The sequence below is a fragment of the Mesoplodon densirostris genome, chromosome 18, assembly GCF_025265405.1.
Source record: "Mesoplodon densirostris isolate mMesDen1 chromosome 18, mMesDen1 primary haplotype, whole genome shotgun sequence".
In the NCBI taxonomy this organism is placed as follows: domain Eukaryota; kingdom Metazoa; phylum Chordata; class Mammalia; order Artiodactyla; family Ziphiidae; genus Mesoplodon; species Mesoplodon densirostris.
The window spans coordinates 48606598-48622328 of NC_082678.1; the positions used below are offsets into that span (position 1 = coordinate 48606598).

Genomic DNA, 15731 nt, shown 5'->3' on the forward strand with positions numbered 1-15731 from the left:
TTATAGAGAGATCCAACTAATTCTTTCTCAAAGCTGCATAGGACTCCCAGGTATGAAAATGTGAGCTGATGTAGCAGGTGCTATTCCACCACCAGCAGACATTCAAACCGTGTAGAGTTTTTCACCATGGACGGCAAACTGCCACAAAGGCTGTCCCAGAACTTTCCACCTGTGTACACATGCCAGGTTTCCTTTAGGGCAGACCCTGGGAAGTAGAATCCTTATGATGTACGGCAGATGCTTTTTAATTTGACAGGTCCTGCCAAATTGCTGTCCTAGCCTCAGATCCCATGGCTTTAAAAACCTGATCCCTGTGAAATGTCTTCTTGTCAGTTTCAGCTCAGCGTTTCAACCTACTTGGCATATTCTGCACCTTGGTTTTGTTCCATTGCCCTCCATAACTATTCAAATCATCATCCAACCATGAGATGGGCTGCCCTGGTCACTGGCACCACTCAAGCCAATGGCCACCCTCCTGGCCACTCACGGAGGGGGACCTCTTGAATGGGGAGGCGGCCCTTCTAAGCTTCCGTGAATCAGAAGATGCTCTACCAGTAAATGAGAAGGGGATGAGGGCTGAGCAAGAAGAAACTGTACAAACCCCGGCATCAACTCAACTGCTTGGGTGGGCTGGGCCTAACGAGGAAAATGCAATCAACACATTGGAAAAAAAAATAAAAAATATAAAAGCATCAACACGTAAATTAGGTGTGAGTGCAGCCGAGTGAGTCAGGCAGGCCTGGATATTGACAATCGTTCACCCTCCTCACCAGGCAAGCCAACCGCCAACTCTGTGGTGATGCCCACCAAGGTCACCGAAACACCTGACCAATTAATTGTCTGCGGTATACTAAGTGCTTTTACATAAGGTGCTAACTATGTAACTGTGGTCTTACATAAGGTGCTCCAGGATTTTTAGCAGCACATAACCGCCATGTGAAAGGAGGAGCTGATCTCCCAGTGAAGGCCGCTCACTTTCCAGGCGGGCGCCGTCCTTGAAATGCTGATGTTTTGCAGGCAGCCCGCTGCTGTTGGGAGGGCTGAGGATGTCTGTGCGGAGGTCGGCAGCACCAGCCATATTCCGCAGTTTCTCCAGGCCAACCTGACACCCGCCGACCAGCAGAAGGCGATCCACGTCACCTCCTTACCCCCAGGCCTCACGGCAGGCAGAAAAGGGCTGCTTCATGGGCAGAACCCAACCAGCCACCTCCGAGCTTAGCAAGCTGTCCCCAAACCCCACGGAGTAGAGGGGGACGGGAGAAAACCAGAGCTGGCCCTGGCCCTGCTCCCACATCCCCAGGGCCGTCTGCCCCAGAACCTGGGTGCCTACCCTCATGTCACCTCCCACCTCTCACAAGAAATCTAAGATTCCGGGTTTAGTGTCAAGTGTGTGGCCCCTATAAGGGAGTGGAGCATCAGTATTCATGTCCTGGGTTGAGGGTCACTGCTGCCTTTTTCTCTGTTTCAGTAAATTTTATTGAAGTATCACACACACACAAGTACACATACTAAAATTGGTGAATTTTGAAAATATGAGCACACGTATGTGACCAACACCCAGATAGAGAAACCGAACATCACCAGCCTCCCAGAAGCCTTCCTTGTGCCCCTGGGAACTACTACTGACCTCTAACATCTGATATTCATTCTGCCTTTTTTGCACGTTATATAAATGGAATCCTACGGTACACACTCTTTTTCGTCTGGCTCCTTTGCTCAACTGTGTCTGCATGATTCCTCCATGACGTTCCATGTGGCTGTGGACTGTTCTGTGGTACAGTGTTCTATTGTATGTATCTACCCCACTGTATCTGTCCATTCTACTGCCAAAGGATGCTGGGTGATTTTCAGTTTTGTGGCTATTAAAAATAGTGCTGCTGTGAACACTCTAGTACATGCCTTTTCACTGCAGCCTTTTGCCTCTCATAAGATATAAAAAGTTGAAAACGACTGCTTTAAATCAAATCTTGAGAAAGCCAATCTGCTCTATCTCTCCAATTCACCCTCTCATTAAATGCAGTCTTTCCACTATCTACATGGTACCAAGTAAAGAGCATTGGCCACAGGAGTCAGACTTCCTAGTACTAAAGCCCAACTCTACCACCTACTTGCTCTGTGTCCTTGGGCAAACACTTAACCTCTCTGTGCATCATTTTCCTTACCTGTAAAATGGGGAAAACAATAGTATTTCTACCTTCATTTGGTTGAGGATTAAATAAAGGAATAAGGGCTGCACAAAATAAGCACCCATCAAAGTTAGTAGCTATGATTATAGCCAAAGGCACCCTGTCTCTCTCACCCCTGAGGCACCCTGTTCTGGGTGGCCTCTGCCAGGATAGCTGAGCAAGGCTCTCACACAGGAGGAGACAGCAACTGAAGACAAACAATTTCACCACCTCCAACTGGAATGAAGCTGTACCAAAAAGCCCTCCCTAATTCCCTGGTGGTCCAGTGGTTAGGACTCCATGCTTCCACTGCAGGGGGCACAGGTTCGATCCCTGGTCGGGGAACTAAGATCCCACATGCCGCGTGGTGCAGCCAAAAAAAAAAAAACAAAAAACAACACAACTGTTCTAAAAAGCCTTTTATTTTTCTGTTCTCTGTTCTCGGGCTTCTCTGTTACACCAGATCGCGCTCCTTCCCTCTGTCTTTCCAGCCATCAAGGCTGTGTGGAGGCCACAGCTACTGTCCTTTTACCCACAGGGCACTGGATTTCATTCAAAATGTGACCTAAACCAGAGGCACCGTTCGGGGTCATTATTTAATGGTGTGCCAGCAGCCTGGTGACAAGCTGCTGGGCTGTTAACAGTGCCCAGAAATCGCCGCCTGAAAAAAACAAATGTTTTAAATGTCCCCGCAAAAGGAGAGTCAAATGGAGTATTTCATTTTTTTAGGTGACAAAGATGGAAAAAGCCCCTAGAAGCATATGATGCAGAGAGCTAGGAGCAAGACTCCAGGCCTCGCATTACTGGTTGCCGTGGCAACTGTATTTCACATCAGGAACTCATTTTCATATGACAGTGACCTGTGGAGGAAAGGGGAGTATAGCTCCTAAGGAAACTTAGTTGAAGGTGGTACTGTTGGGGATAGGGTTGATTTTGTTTACAAAAAAAAGCATTTAAAAGTGCCCTAGGGGGGACTTCCCTGGTGGCACAGTGGTTAAGAATCCGCCTTCCAATGAAGCGGATGTGGGTTCGATCCCTGGTCGGGAAATTAGATCTCACTTACATGCCTCTACTAAGAGTTTGCATGCCAAAACTAAGGAGCTGGTGAACCACAACTAAGGAGGCTGCCTGCCACAACTAAGACCCGGTACAGGGGCTTCCCTGGTGGCGCAGTGATTAAGAATCCGCCTGCCAATGTAGGGGACATGGGTTCGAGCCCTGGTCTGGGAAGATCCCATATGCCATGGAACTAGGCCCGTGCGCCACAACTACTGAGCCTGGGCTCTAGACCCCGTGAGCCACAACTACTGAGCCCACGTGCCACAACTACTGAAGCCCACGTGCCACAACTACTGAAACCTGCGTGCCACAACTACTGAAGCCCGCGTGCCTAGAGCCCGTGCTCCACAACAAGAGAAGCCACCGCGATGAGAAGCCTGTGCACCGCAACAAAGAGTAGCCCCCGCTCGCCACAACTAGAGAAAACCCACACGCAGCAACGAAGACCCAACGCAGCCAAAAATAAAATAAATAAATAAAAATAAATTTATTTAAAAATAAATAAAAATTTCGGTGCAACCAAAAATAAAATAAATTAAATAAATTAAAAACACTTACTAAAAAAAAAAAAAAAAAGTATCCTAAGGGACAGAAATGACCTGAGGGCTCCTCGGGCTTCTCTGTTCCACAACTCTTACTTAAGACACACATACACACATTTGCACACATACGCACGGCCCGTTTTCAAAGGCCTCTGGGGCAGCTGTCACAGCCTCCCCTAGTCACTGGTCCCACCATTAAGCATCTGTTCTGTTACAAAGTCCTTTCCTGGAGTCCAGTGGGGTCCCAAGCAACCAGCTGACCACACCACCAAGACATCCTGCACATCTGGGACAGGTGCTAAGAGGACCTGTAACACACTCCCTGGACTGAAGCGTACGCTTTCCTGGACAAATAGCAACCCCTACTATCAAAAAACAGTCTCAGGAGTCAGACAGACTTGAGTTGCAACCTCTGTTCCACCCACCTACAAGCTGTGTGGTTTAAGCAGGTCCCTGGACCTCACGGGGTTTATGTCTTCATGGGGAGAATGAAAACAAGAATCCTAGCTCCTACCCCTCTGGGGGCTGTGCGAGTAACACACACGAGGGATTGCTTGGAAAGATCAGCACATGCCCAGCACATACCGACCACTCAACAGCTGCTATGATTAAGAACCGGAAAAGCATCTCTCATACCCATGATACAACTGGAGGCTAATAGCAGAGAACAAAGTATTAAGTTGGGTGGCACAAATAAATGGTAATGAATCCATCCATGAGCCCAGAAGTGCAGGCCAGTGGGAATCTGGGACTCGAACAGTCCAGGAGGGAGGTGGGATTTGAACCAGACTCTGAAGGATGGCCAGAGGTGTTCTCTGAGGTTAAGGGGAGGAATTCCTTTATCGAGAGCCAACAGGATACCCAGTCCTGGAGATCCGAGAGGAAAGGAAGAGGCTTCAAGGACACAAAGGGGCCTGCGATGAGCAGACAGACAGCCGTGGTCCTCAGGGCATGGTGGAGTGAGAAGGCCAGGAAAGAGGCCCCTAGGGCAGCTGGGAGAGGCAAAGCTTTCCCAGGGAGACAGCTCTGAGCTGGGTCTCTAAGACTAAGGCCAAGAGGGCCGACCATGGTAGGGAGGGAAGAAATCTCAGGACTGGAAAGTGGCTCTGGAGGGTGAGGCCACACGACTGAGGAGCTACAGGAGGTGGCGGAGCTGAGCTTTGTGTGGGAGGAGACCAGGAGCCTCTGAAGATTTCCTAGGGGAGAGGGCTCAGCAACAGGGTAAAAGCAGTAGTCATCCAGAGACCATTGGTCTAGAGGTGACATGCCAGATGGACTGTGGGAGCTGGAAGGGATTCTGGCATCAGGCCAGCGAAGGGGCCTCTGACCTCCTGCCTGAGACATTCAAGGCCTGGAACAGTAGCTTGGTCACAAAGGGGCAGGGAGAGGCAAGACACTTCAGGGAAAAGTCAGTGTGACAGAAGGGAAGGAAACCCACTGCTGGGGAGTAAGGAGGACATGGTGAGTTTGGGGTGTCACTGGGCATCCAAGGAGCCAGGACTAGAGCTAGAATGGCCGGGGGGAGTTCCCTGAGGGATCCCGAAGCAAGTTCTCTGAGAAGATAAACACGGGGCCTCACAAAACATCCTAGAAAAGAGGGAAGGGGCGTCAGAAGAGGAGAAGGAATGATGGAGAAACAAGAACAAAATGAGGAGAGAAATCACAGCAGAGAAGGCTGCAAAGAGGGGCCTGCTTCCCGGGCAGAAGGACTTGGCAGCAGGATGAGGCCGACAAAAAAAATCGGTGTTTGGAAACAAGCTGACTTTCAGGGAAGCAGTTTCAGCAACGTGGTGGGGACAGCAGCCCAGGATGCGCAGGAGTAAGCGGGGAGGCGTGGAGCCAAGAGGCAGGCAGCAGGTGCAGAGCCCTTGCGGGGAAAATGTGACAGTGAGAGAAAAGAGGAAATGAAGCTTTCTGCTCCAGTGCATGGGATTTTCCCCCCCAAGAGATGGGAGGCCAAGTGGACGTCAGAGGCAGGAGGATGGAGGGGCACCCGGAGACGGGCACGATCTCTCAAGGTGTGTGGGGGGGGCAGAGACTAGACTGCAGCCCTGGCTCGGCCAATGCTCTTACCAGGGTGTCCCGGGACACTCTGACTCCCCCAGACCTCCAAATGCTGGGGGATCAAAGGTTCTCATGCAGCTGCACAGATGGAGCCTGATCACCACCACCCCCAGCCCTGAATTCACGGAGGATAGGTGCCCACCTCCCACATCACACCTCTCCCCAGGGCCACCTCCAGCGGTGGGCATGTCACAGCCCACGCAGGTAGGAAAATCAGGTCCTCAGCCTTCTGAGCCCCAAGCAGGGGACAAAATTCCCAGACTTCCCAGCAGAGCCCTTGCTGCAGCCCAAGAAAGGGGGCTTCCACACCCACAGCGCAGGTGTCACGGGCACCACTGTGAGTCCAGAGCCTTCATCCTGAAGGCAGGGAGCCCCCCTGGATGGATTGCTACACTTCAAACCTGCGGCTGAGAAAAACAGAGCTTGGCCCTGGAAAACAAACCCAGGGCAGGATTCTCAGGCTGAAAGAGGTGCTCAGGGTGAGGAATCCTGTCTGGCCAGTGAGAGCTACCTCCATCCCGCCCTCCTCACACCCTCCTGGGCACCAAGTGCTATTCGATTCCCACTCCTGACCACCTAACTGGGGGCGAAAGCCCCGACGGCCAGGGCCCAGGCCCACCATCTGGAGCGTGGGATCCTCACCGAAGGCCAGGCCGAGCACGGAGAGGAGGTGCGCGCCGTCCCCGCGGGGCCCCTCTCGCGCACGTGAGCGCCCCGCGGGTTGTCGGTAAACACCGCGCTTGTTGACGCGCTCGCCCGGAGCGCTCTCCCCAGCGCCGCCCGCAATCCGCCGCCGCTCTCGGCTGCCCACTTGCTCCCCGCGGCCCCCCAACGCGGGCGCACGACGCCCCCCACCCCCCGAGGGCCCCAGACAGACTAAGGGCCGGACACTGAGCACCAGGCGCTGCGGGGGCCGGGCCCAGGCGCTGTCCCGAGCCTCTCGAGACCAGCCCCGGTGTCCAAGCCAGGCGGGCGGCGGGCACGGTGGGAGGGAACGCGGCTCGGGCCCTGTGCGCGCCCCGCGGCCCCCAGGCTCGTCCCCACCCCGCGCGCAACAGCTCCCCGGACCCACCCGCCGCTCCAGGGCCGCCCCACGCGCCCCCGCAGTCCCAACCACCGAGCCGAACGCACGCCCCGGCGCTCGCAGACCGGGCCCCGAAAGGGGGGGCCGCCCCCGGGGCGCCAGACTCACCCGGGGTCCGGCCAGCCTCCGGCACGCTCCCTGGCTGCCCTCTGGCGGCGGCCGCGGGAACCCGGCGCTCGACCCGCCCCGCCCCGCCCCGCCCCTCCCCTCCCGGCCAGGGACCTGAGGCCTCCGGCGGAGGACCTGCCTGAGGTCACCCTGTAGGCCAGGACCCCTCTGGGTGACTGTCCTCGCCGCCCCAGTCTCAATGGCCCCTTCTTGTTTCTGGGTAACGAACATCACTGTCTGTTCCCTAAGCAGCTCCAAGTCCCCAACCCCCCAAATGAGCCATTCTAACCGCCCAAGTTGCAAAAGCAGGGCAGGTATGACTTCTGGGGCCTAAAACAGTACCTGGCACCTACTGCAGCTCAACGTGTATTTGTTGAATGAATGAACGCTCCACTGACGGACGCCGGACAAGCTGTGGCAACCTGGCTCAGTCACTAAAGGAAACGGCCACAAAAAAGACCCATCAGCCCTGTGTCTTAGCTCCCCCGTTTCAAGAACATCTGCCACATTCTCCACTTCCACCCACTCGGAGCCGTGGTGCCTGGCTTTGTATGCAGGTGGGGTGGGAGCGCGAAGCTTGGAGGGGCAGTGCTAGAGCCCTGTTACCCTTCGTTCTCTATCAGGAAAACGATTCGACCCAAAACCTGTTTATGAACTGATTTCCTGAGATAACTCCAGGATCAGTTGCTGAGTGATGACCAAATCTGGAAGTCCTGGTTTCCAGACTCACACAGCAGCCTCCACCAGTACCTGGGTCAGCCCTCCGTTTGGGTTCTGGATCTTGCCGATGGGAGAGATGCTCTTGGGTAAGTGAGCACATCTCTCTAAGCTACCACTGTCCAGTAAACTTTCTGCCATTTTGGAAATGTCATACTGCCATGCTGTCCCCTAGCCACCGGTCACATGGGGTGAACTTTTTAATTTCATTTAATTTTACTTCGTTTAAATTTTACTTCGCCAGTGTAGCTAGTGGCTAAGCCTCAGTTTCTTTATGTGCAAAAGGGACGTGATAGTCCCACTGGGAGGACTGAATGAGATCATGTAGGCGAAGCCCTGATTCTAGGCCTGGCTCACTGGAGGGGCTCAGTCCAGTCATCAGCATCAACTTCACCACCATCATCACCTCACTCAGCCTGAAACCTCAAGGCTGTAGGGATTCTACAGGCTCTAGGCCACCTACCTGCCCCACAGCCACCCCTGCAGGCAGGAGTCGCTCACATCGCCGCTTGCACAGCCCGTGACACAGCGCTCACCACCTCTGGGGGGGGGCCTAGCCTCTCTTTGGACTGCTGATCACGGGAGAAAGATTTCTACACTGACCTGAAGTGGCCTCCCTGTAGCACCTCTTCCTAGCTGAAGTTGTACCTCTTTGGGGCTCAGAAAAAGTGAACCCCGCTAGCCTTCATCCCTTCAGTATCAAAGCTTTCAGCAAAGCACTGCTTGTCCTCTGCTCTGTGCCAGGCTCTGGCTAGACTGGGGATTCGCACTCATTTCACTGAACTGTTGTTTCCCCAGGCCTCGCCACATTGTCCCAGTGACAGTAACAAAACAGCATTTGTCTGGCCCTGCCCCATGCCCCGGGGGATGACTCACAGGGGAGAGAAGACACAGCCTCCCAGCTCGCTTAAAAAGCCACTTCCTCCTCTCCTGGCTGTGTTTATTCCCTTGGCCCGCAAGGCAGTACACTGGTCCCGGCCCATTCCTCCCCCGACGCCCTCCACCATAACCTCCTCCTCCTCTTGGTGTTGGGTCCATCATGCTCACTGCAGAGGGACACACGCTTCCACACATGCGCACACACCGACACACACAGGGACCTACCACCCTCAAGCAGCCACGAGCTACTGCACAGCCTCTCACTCCAATGTCATGGCGGGAGTCTGCTGCTGAGGCCCTTTCTTTTGACCAACTCCTCTTCCCATAGCTTGGGGAACAGCACCCTTCCTGCACCACCTCCGCAGCCAAATTCAGAATGGCCTCCTGTCCTCTCTTTTTGCGACTTGGTCCAAGTAAGCTCACGTCTCCTCTTTCTTCAGATGGATTTACGGGATGACGGGACAACAAAAACAGAAAACCCCTTCAAGAAATCAAGGGTGCCTATGAGAGGGGCAGCTCGCTCCCCAGGAGGATGCTGGCTGAGCTGGTGACTCTCTGTAGCTCCAGGAGCAGAGAATGGTGAGAGAAGAAGTTTTGGGGAGTTGACTCTGCCTCCTGGACTTTGGGGGCCAACGTGAACCTAGAAGAGGGTCACTCAACTATAGCTCTATTGACACTTGGGCCAGTTAATCCTATGCTGTTGGCCGGGGGTGCTGTCCTGTGCCTCGTAGGATAGGTAGTGTCATCCTTAGCCACCTACTCCCCAGTCATGACAATGAAAAATGCCTCCAGACCTTGTCAGTTATCCCCGGGTGGGGGGGGGTCCACCCTCCTATCTTCCACCCCCCATCACTGAGAACCACTGATCCAGAGCCTGGTGTATCTTTTTAGCCTAGAGAATTATGAAGGGGAGGGCAGAAAACTGCTCTGTGCTTACAGTAGTGGGACAAACAGGGTAGGGTACGTAGGCCTGCATTTCCACTATTAGGCCAGGGGAGAGGCCAAGAGGAAACTGTGGAAGAGAGCTGTGTTTGGTCTTGAAGAAGTTCCTGTCCAAGAAAGTGGCTGGTGGGACAAGGGAACCCTAGCTGTCAGAGGCTGCAGGATGTTGCTTGGGAGGCAGGTGCTTAGAGGGAAGCAAGAGAATGCATCACATAGGGGCTCCTGGAGAAACCCTCAAATGCCCTAATCCGGAGGAGATCAAAGCAGAAGAAAGGTAGGGAGAGAAGAGAGCTCTCCTCCTTCCTCCCTTGAGAAAAACAAGGCTATTTCCTGGATTGACGTCATCAAGTTGAATTTGTTCAACAAATTCATTACACAATTAAATAAGAATATTTTTACCCAGATTTCTGCTTCCTTCAAGATGGAGCAACAGGGACCAGAGTTAGCGTCAGGCCTGAAACCACTAAAATGTCAGACAAAATATATGAAACAACAATACCCAAGACATTGGACATCAGGCAACAAAGCAAAGTGATCCCTGGGAGAGAGGAAACAGCAAGGTGAAGCCTGCACTGCTCAGCTTACTGCCTGGAGAGTTTCCAGACCATGGTTCAGAGAAGGAGAAATCTACCTGAATGGAAGAGACAAAGCTGGATTCTGAGGAAATGAAACCAGTTAGAATTCTCAGGGCAGAGGACTAGAGAGGAGAGAGATACAGAGAGAGAGAGAAATCTAGAGATCTGTAGAAGTTCCCCCTCAAGTATTCAATGAGTACTGCTCAGCACATGTGTGTGAGAAAATTATGCAAGGCTGGGGGATGAACCACCCAAAAGGATTAGTGGGAACAGTGCCTGGTGCTCACACAAGGCTGGAATAATGCCTGTTCCCAAGAGCCAAAGTGGAAAACATCACAGTTCAGGGGCCACTAGTTAGAATACTAAGAAAGGTCTTGCTTTGAGGCTAGAGAAAAATTAACCCTAGACTAAATCCAGAAATCTAGTTCTGGTCCCACTTAAGAAAGCTTAAATTCAAGATCGGAAAGGATAAAACTCTTTCCAAGTAAGTTAACTGCCACAACCAAGTTCAAGAATGTTTATAGGAATTCAGAAATATAACAAGGTAAAATTCACAGTGTCTGGCATCCAACAAAAAATTACCAGAACACAAAAAAGAAGGAAAATACAACTCATAAAGAGGAACAAACTCAATTAATTGGAACTGACTCAGACATGACACAGATGATAGAATCAGTAGGCAAAGGCATTGAAACCGTTATATGTTCCAGAAGCTAGAGGAAGGCTTGAATATATTAGGTACAGATAATGGAAGTTTTTTCTTTTTTTTTTAAAAAGACCCAAATTGAACTTCTGGACATGAAAACTACAATGTCTGAGATGAAAAATACACTGAATAGGATTAATGGCAGATTAGACGTTGCAGAAGAAAAAATGGGTAGCTCCCCTACAAAACCCTCAGTGAAGTCTACTTAACTCGCTGACACTTTTGTGTGAGTTGATTTTGGTGGACAACTCAAAGAAAGTGTTGAGGTTTTTAAAGAAAGTGTCCTTGCACAACAGCAAGGACAGGGCCCAAGGCAGGGAGCCTTAAGAGAGTAAGTGCTTCACATTAGGGATGGGCCCTGCTTTGATTTCAAAGCAGCCTTGGAGGAGCCCCCCCCAGCTGACATCCTAGTTATTAAGAGTTCTTTCCCAAATTTTCTTTGGTTGCTTCTGCAAATTCCCCCCCCCCGCCCCCGTGCTGCCAAAAAGGCCCAGTGTTCCTGCGACCACAGCAGGTGTGTGACTTGGAGGAGCATTGAAATCTGCTACGTGAGGAAGATGGGTAAAATACTGGGTCTTCAAGAACCTCATAGTTCAATTGGGAAAACCGAAACATAAAGAAATCATCTCTGGGACTTGCCTGGTGGTGCAGTGATTAAGAATCTGCCTGCTGGGCCTCCCTGGTGGCGCAGTGGTTGAGAGTCCGCCTGCCGATGCAGGGGATGCGGGTTCGTGCCCCGGTCTGGGAGGATCCCATATGCCGCGGAGCGGCTGGGCCCGTGAGCCATGGCCTCTGGGCCTGCGCGTCCGGAGCCTGTGCTCCGCAACGGGAGAGGCCACAACAGTGAGAGGCCCGCATACCGCAAAAAGAAAAAAAAAAAAAAAAAAAAAAAGAATCTGCCTGCCAATGCAGGGGACACGGGTTCGAGCCCTGGTCTGGGAAGATCCCACATGCCGCGGAGCAACTAAGCCCGTGCACCACAACTACTGAGCCTGTGCTCTGGAGCCCGCGAGCTGCAACTACTGAAGCCTGCACGCCTAGAGCCCGTGCTCCACAACAAGAGAAGCCACTGCAATGAGAAGCCTGTGCACCGCAACGAAGAGTAGCCCCCGCTCGCGGCAACTAGAGAAAGCCTGCGCGCAGCAATGAAGACTCAACGCAGCCAAAAATAAATAAATAAAATAAAGAAATTAAAGAAAAAAAAGAAATCATCTCTGGACAATGGCGTGCAGGCTGTAACATGCTGCCTATTGTGTACTGATCTCATGGTAGACAGGCGCATGGAAGTAGGACATTGTTTATCTCCATTTTACTGCTATGATAGTTGAGACATAAACACCTTAAGGAATTTTCCCAAGGTCATACAGCAGGTAGTAGCAGGGCCATTATGCTACCTTACCCCTGTGGCTACATAAGATACAAAAGAAACACAGAGGAGTGAACTACAGTGTGGCAGGCTCAGATCCGGCTTTCCAGAGGAAACCCTTGTTCAGCCTCCCAAAGGAGTAGGATTTGCCAGGTGGGCCAGATAGGGAAGGACATTGCAGGTAGAAGGAACAGCAGGTGCAAAGGCACAGAGAAGGCAAGAAAGGGGATGTTGAAAGGTTGGGAGTGGTGAATGGTGAGGCAGATCAGAAAATGAGCCCAGAGTGGTAGGTAGGGACCAGTGGGAGAAGGGTCCCGGGCACCTGGCCAAGGATGTGGATTACAGCTGGCCAATCATTTCCAGTCTCATATCCTTGAATTCTGAGGCACCATCAAGAAGTACAGAGAATCAGCAGTCTATCTGTGTGTGTGTAAAGAAGACATGCCTCTTTTCTATTGAGTCTAAGAGACAAAGGTAAATAGATAGTGGCTTACACAGATTCACTCCCACAGATGGGACTGCTTGCTAATGGAAGACTTTATGAATAAAATACATCCTCATTATAGAGTTTTATATATTTCCAAGTGCCACGGATTGATGTAATAATCTGTGGCATAGACATTCATGTCTTCAGTTTATAGACGTGCTCATTTATGTGCCCAGAGACACACTGGCACAAATTAGTGATTAAAGCTCAAACTCTCTTCTTACTTCAAGGCACGTGGTGTTCTTTTGGTCCAGTAAACCACAGCCCTTCTGTATGTCTCCTATGACACTTTCAGAAGATTGGAGATGGGGAGCAGGCAGTGTGGACAAGTTAGGTGGCAGGACACCCCCAAGAGCCCGAGAATTTCTGGGTGTCTGTAGTGATCCAGGACCACATTGGCTGGCACCCTCTGGCCACCTAATCAGGTGGAAGACCCAGAAACCCTCACTCTTGGCTTCCCAAACTACAGGGATGACCTCATTGACTTCCATCTTCCATTTGACAAAGGCTCTTTCCTTGACCAAACTTCCACCAGGTACCTCTGAGCCCACTTCTCAACTAGGCCTCAGCCTTGGCCTGTGAGAACTGCAACTCCCAACACAAATGATTTTGTCCACTCTCCCACACACAAAGACTTGAAAAAAAAAATCTAGCCTGGCTTCTAGCAGTCTAAGGCCACGGTGTCCCTGCAATGACCCGGTCCCTCCCTCCCTCTTGAGTTTCTGTCTGAGAAAGCTCGTCTGCCAAGGGAATTTACCATTTGTTCCAGCCAATGCCTGCTGACAGGCTCCTGGCCTCCATTTCCTTAGAGCATTTATTTTGAAAACTTATTGTTGTAAATCCTTTCTCTGTGCCTTTGAGATGTACATGTATCTCCTGGAACCCAGGAGTGTCTTTCTCATGGACCTGGGAGCTATTCCTCTGAACTATAACCATCAGGGACGATGGGGCCCCTGTGTCTCAATCTCTTTAGGCAGGTATCTTGGTTGAGTGCCAGTCACCAGACTAAGATAGCCTAATCCTACTGACATTGACCACTTACTTGCTTTTTGTAATTTTTCACGGTCTTGACTCTGCTTGATTCCTCACTCTCTCCCCTTCCCTACTCCCTTACTCTCCCTTTAAAGGCCAAGTGCCCCCTACATAGATCAGAACCAAGCTCGGTTCTATTCTAAAGAAGTCTCTTTTCCCTGCTGCAGTAGTACTGAATAAAATCTGTCTTCACCGCCATTAACTATTATCCAGCTTTGTTTTTCTTTAACACTTTCTAGAAATGTTCCTGGTGAGTCGGAGCCTTGGGGCTCCCTCATCACCTCAGAACCAACAGGCGTCCAGGACTGGGAGTTAAATAGCAGCCCACAAAGGCAAACATGGGGGCAGCAATTTAGATCTTTGAGTTCCGGAAATAAGACTGGGGGCCAAGATGTAGAACAATCAACGAACGTTCTGAAGGAAACTAAAGTCCCAGGAGAGGCTCCAGCATCCTCATCAGCACAGCACTTAACTACTGACGGTGTGGGGAAGGGGCTGTACAAACAGAATTGCCTGTGTACGTCCCAGCTTCCTGGGGTTTGTCATATGAAGAGACAAGCAGAAACAGCCCAGACCTGAGGAACAGACCATCACATCTGAAAAGCACCCAGACCCTGTGCAAAGAGGCATATTTGGGGGTGACATATTCTTCTACCCTTCAGGGTGAAGGCAGGACATCTAGAGCAAGAGTGTTCAGGGGGAGGGAGCAGGAAGTCAAAGACCTGGGCTGAGACGTTTGGACATGTAGGAGAAACAGCTAGGCGGTCAGCGGGTCAGTGTGGTTGGAGGGGAGTGAGGAGATGGTAGCAGGTGTTAGCAGCCCCTTCACATGGCTCTACTTCTTATCCAAGGACACTCTCTTTGCCTTTGTCCCAAATCAGCCTAAACCAGGCTGCCTCATTCTGTTTTAGAAACTCCCAAGTAGGGCTTCCCTGGTGGCGCAGTGGTTGAGAGTCCGCCTGCTGATACAGGGGACGCGGGTTCGTGCCCCGGTCTGGGAAGATCCCACATGCCGCGGAGCGGCTGGGCCCGTGAGCCATGGCCGCTGAGCCTGCGCGTCTGGAGCCTGTGCTCCGCAAAGGGAGAGGCCACAACAGTGAGAGGCCCGCGTACCGCAAAAAAAAAAAAAAAAAAAAAAAAAAAAAAAGAAACTCCCAAGTAGTCTGCCATATGGCTATAATGCGATTTACTCAATAGGTTGTAGGATTTTTCTTTTCCTTTTTCTTAAGGTACCATGAGGTACGAAGTAAAAATCAGGAAGCAGTTGGAGTGGCTTATAAAAGGAGGAAAAATAAAGAGCAAGCCTGCTCTCAACAGCTGCAAAGCCCTGTTGGGGCAGAAGTAGATGGAGGCCCATATACCATATGTCTAAATATTAAAAGTGGTAAAATAAATGGACATACTGTTAAATAAAATAAATACTATCTTTCTACCTTGACAAATAGACCTTCATACCAGTCTGGAAGGCCAGGTTTAAATTTAGAATTTCTGGCTCTTTGGGGTTCTGCATCCAGCCCATGGCCTGCCCCCTTCTCTTCCAACACCCAGCTCCATCCTGCACTGAGAAGGCCCTTGAATACATAGGTCTGGACACCTCAGCCTGCCTATTGAGTTTCCATCTATGCTGCCCTTGGCCTAGGGCTACTCAGGAGGATGGACTCAGGAGTGAGGCCCAGATACACCCTCCAAGCAGGCAGGGGTCATTTGGGCAAGAAATTCCAAGGTGCCAGGTGCTCAGACTGTGGGCCACAAGTTGGAGGAGGAATGTGAGGTGCTGGGTGGGAAGGACCCCTTGATTCCACAGACTTCCTGTCCCTTAGGGAAGGATATAGTCGTTGTGGGGGAGAGTCAGAGCAGTGTCCTGTGAAGCACAAGGCCCAGGGCAGGGACCCCACTTGCCCAAGTCTAAGGCTGGTGCTGCTAAAGAGTGGGCACTGCCTGTCTACCCGGGGGCAGGAGCTGACAGCATGGAGAAAGCGGGCAGGAAAGAGCAAAGAGCTGGAAC

At 51.5% G+C, this 15731-nt stretch overlaps 1 protein-coding gene across 1 annotated transcript in view; it reads right to left on the minus strand.

The window, feature by feature from the left end:
- RPH3AL (rabphilin 3A like (without C2 domains)) overlaps nt 1–7050 on the minus strand; it is a 142146-nt gene extending 135096 nt beyond the window's left edge. Inside the window, exon 1 of the mRNA XM_060080694.1 lies at nt 7023–7050. The gene's annotated coding sequence lies outside the window, so the exon portion shown is untranslated. The remainder of the gene's footprint in view (nt 1–7022) is intronic.
- Nucleotides 7051–15731: the final 8681 nt, after the last annotated feature.